Below are 4,458 nucleotides of genomic sequence, written 5' to 3'. Positions count from 1 at the left end.
AACCCCCCCCCCCCCCCTGTAAGCAACATTATGCTTACAGCGGCAAATGAGCGATTAATAAAGACTTATTTTCACGAGCTTCCTTGCACATGCACAATACTTATGACCTCAAAACACTTTCACTACAGTACATGATTTGTAAGCTAATACATTTCAGTACAGCTCCATATGTATGACTTTTCTGACATAGTAAACTTGCTCCTTAGCTCACCTGGTAAAGCACTGCACTTGAGATGTAGAGCTCTCTGGTACAAGTCCAATGAACTTGAGTCACGGTAAAATAACTCAAAGACTAATTAATTTTAAACACGATACAGCATTAACCCTGTAGAGACACTCACCAGACATTTCATTTCAAACTGCCGCGATATGTGCAACAGTTTACTTAATAAAACGTTGCCAGAGTCACGTTTATCTGCCGTGAATAAAACTGAGCACGCTCCACTCACTGAATATTTCACTTTGAAATTATCATGACATGCACAACATAATATGCAGAAATGTTGACACAGGTAAATTTTTTCCCCAAAGAGCCAGGGTTGATATTTTCCCATCTGTGCTGACTCCGCTCTCTCCCTTTTAACTCTTTGTTTTTGAACATTAATTCTGATGAAAAAGAAGATAAGACACATGACAGCTGTTGCCTTGTGTAGCACCAGTTGAATAAACTTTTTAAGTTTAATCAGATACATGCAGCAAAATTTGACTCATATATATCAGCATATAGCACAGGAGTTATAACCATAATGCAACTGAGCCACATTGTTTGGGGCATGTATGTTGGTTGTTTGCTTTGTATCCCTTAACAGTAAAATGAAAAGGATGATATGCTGAGATGGATGAAAATTGCATCTGCTGCCATTGTAATTCTATATCATACACCTGGCCCACTGTGTTAAATCGATATTCGAACACGCTCATGTGAGCAGTCATGCAGAGGTAAATCCTGTGGGGAGATCAAGCACATGACATTTCCTGTGTTCTCAAGGTCACCAGCCTTGATTCTCTCTCAATGAAGCCTACAGATAAAGACAGATGACCCTGATATATACTAATAGAGGGACATTAAAGGAGAGAGCTCACCAAAATGCCTCGGCATGCAGTTCACGGCAGAATAAATTACCCCTTCTATGCCTCGCCTCTGTTAAAATGATCACCCCATGCCTCTCGAGTAGAACTGGCGTCTCATATTCACACATCACTTTACAATGTACTGCTCATACTAATAGGACGGGACTTAAAGACACGAGAGGCGTCTCTCATTGTGCCAGATGTTAAGTTTGATTATTAAGGCCTTCTTTTTAAAGGTCATTTTGACAAGTTCAGCAGTTAGTGCCGCGGTCTGAAATCATCAGCTCTCTGCATGGTCCAAATTTAACACTCAGCAAGAGCTAAATGTGAGAGAGTTGTAGCTTTATTAAGAAAAAGCAGCATAGTACATGAGCTAAATCAAATTTTCAAAATAGTCAGACTCTCACTGATGGCAGTTTTTTTCTTTAGAATGGCGACATGTATTCTAGTAACGATGTGTCACGTTTTTGTGACAGGCGCAATTTCACTGAAAGTTGAGAGACGGAGACTGTCTCATATGTTATGCTGCGTGTGACTCAATGGCCTGCGCAGTTTGTCATTAAAATGCAGGAGAAAAAATAAATACTGAAACAGCAGACACTTTAAGAAATAATATTAAAAATAAAGTGTTTAAGAAATATATACTGTATACACACACACACACACACACAATTGAAAAAAATTGGAGTAGAATTTTCATTCAGTTATTGCCAGTCAGTAACACATTGAAGCAATTGTGAAATAAAAAAAAGATATTGAAATATAATTTTATTACAGTACATACAGTGATCTCTCTGTGTTACAATGACTGAAATGCACCACTTTTATGATGAGCGTTATATTTTGTATTTATTTATTTATTTATGTTTTTGAAATAAGTCTCTCTTGCTCTCAATGGCTGCATATATTTGATCCAAAATACAGTAAAGCAGTAATGTTGTGTAATTTAAAATAACTGTTTTCTATTGTAATTTTTTTTTTTCAGCTTAATTTATTTCAGATTTTTTTCTTACTTTTTACTTGATTATTCCACCACGCCACATATATTTTTAAAATCAGTGAATTAAAATTTTTGTTTATGTTTTACACCATATGAAATCAGGATTAATACAACATTAATTAGAGCGTGTGTTTTAAATTACATTTGTATATATATATATATATATATATATATATATATACAAATGTAATTTAAAACACAAGCTCTAATTAATGTTGTATTAATCCTGATTTCATATGGTGTAAAACATAAACAAAAATTTTAATTCACTGATTTTAAAAATATATGTGGCGTGGTGGAATAATCAAGTAAAAAGTAAGAAAAAAATCTGAAATAAATTAAGCTGAAAAAAAAAAATTACAATAGAAAACAGTTATTTTAAATTACACAACATTACTGCTTTACTGTATTTTGGATCAAATATATGCAGCCATTGAGAGCAAGAGAGACTTATTTCAAAAACATAAATAAATAAATAAATAAATAAATAAATAAATACAAAATATAACGCTCATCATAAAAGTGGTGCATTTCAGTCATTGTAACACAGAGAGATCACTGTATGTACTGTAATAAAATTATATTTCAATATCTTTTTTTTATTTCACAATTGCTTCAATGTGTTACTGACTGGCAATAACTGAATGAAAATTCTACTCCAATTTTTTTCAATTGTGTGTGTGTGTGTGTGTGTATACAGTATATATTTCTTAAACACTTTATTTTTAATATTATTTCTTAAAGTGTCTGCTGTTTCAGTATTTATTTTTTCTCCTGCATTTTAATGACAAACTGCGCAGGCCATTGAGTCACACGCAGCATAACATATGAGACAGTCTCCGTCTCTCAACCTTCAGTGAAATTGCGCCTGTCACAAAAACGTGACACATCGTTACTAGAATACATGTCGCCATTCTAAAGAAAAAAACTGCCATCAGTGAGAGTCTGACTATTTTGAAAATTTGATTTAGCTCATGTACTATGCTGCTTTTTCTTAATAAAGCTACAACTCTCTCACATTTAGCTCTTGCTGAGTGTTAAATTTGGACCATGCAGAGAGCTGATGATTTCAGACCGCGGCACTAACTGCTGAACTTGTCAAAATGACCTTTAAAAAGAAGGCCTTAATAATCAAACTTAACATCTGGCACAATGAGAGACGCCTCTCGTGTCTTTAAGTCCCGTCCTATTAGTATGAGCAGTACATTGTAAAGTGATGTGTGAATATGAGACGCCAGTTCTACTCGAGAGGCATGGGGTGATCATTTTAACAGAGGCGAGGCATAGAAGGGGTAATTTATTCTGCCGTGAACTGCATGCCGAGGCATTTTGGTGAGCTCTCTCCTTTAATGTCCCTCTATTAGTATATATCAGGGTCATCTGTCTTTATCTGTAGGCTTCATTGAGAGAGAATCAAGGCTGGTGACCTTGAGAACACAGGAAATGTCATGTGCTTGATCTCCCCACAGGATTTACCTCTGCATGACTGCTCACATGAGCGTGTTCGAATATCGATTTAACACAGTGGGCCAGGTGTATGATATAGAATTACAATGGCAGCAGATGCAATTTTCATCCATCTCAGCATATCATCCTTTTCATTTTACTGTTAAGGGATACAAAGCAAACAACCAACATACATGCCCCAAACAATGTGGCTCAGTTGCATTATGGTTATAACTCCTGTGCTATATGCTGATATATATGAGTCAAATTTTGCTGCATGTATCTGATTAAACTTAAAAAGTTTATTCAACTGGTGCTACACAAGGCAACAGCTGTCATGTGTCTTATCTTCTTTTTCATCAGAATTAATGTTCAAAAACAAAGAGTTAAAAGGGAGAGAGCGGAGTCAGCACAGATGGGAAAATATCAACCCTGGCTCTTTGGGGAAAAAATTTACCTGTGTCAACATTTCTGCATATTATGTTGTGCATGTCATGATAATTTCAAAGTGAAATATTCAGTGAGTGGAGCGTGCTCAGTTTTATTCACGGCAGATAAACGTGACTCTGGCAACGTTTTATTAAGTAAACTGTTGCACATATCGCGGCAGTTTGAAATGAAATGTCTGGTGAGTGTCTCTACAGGGTTAATGCTGTATCGTGTTTAAAATTAATTAGTCTTTGAGTTATTTTACCGTGACTCAAGTTCATTGGACTTGTACCAGAGAGCTCTACATCTCAAGTGCAGTGCTTTACCAGGTGAGCTAAGGAGCAAGTTTACTATGTCAGAAAAGTCATACATATGGAGCTGTACTGAAATGTATTAGCTTACAAATCATGTACTGTAGTGAAAGTGTTTTGAGGTCATAAGTATTGTGCATGTGCAAGGAAGCTCGTGAAAATAAGTCTTTATTAATCGCTCATTTGCCGCTGTAAGCATAA

The sequence above is a fragment of the Sinocyclocheilus anshuiensis genome, unplaced genomic scaffold (assembly GCF_001515605.1).
Source record: "Sinocyclocheilus anshuiensis isolate Anshui unplaced genomic scaffold, SAMN03320099.WGS_v1.1 scaffold331, whole genome shotgun sequence".
Lineage (NCBI taxonomy): Eukaryota > Metazoa > Chordata > Actinopteri > Cypriniformes > Cyprinidae > Sinocyclocheilus > Sinocyclocheilus anshuiensis.
The sequence above is the reverse complement of the archived record's forward strand: the minus strand, read 5'-3'. Positions refer to the sequence as shown.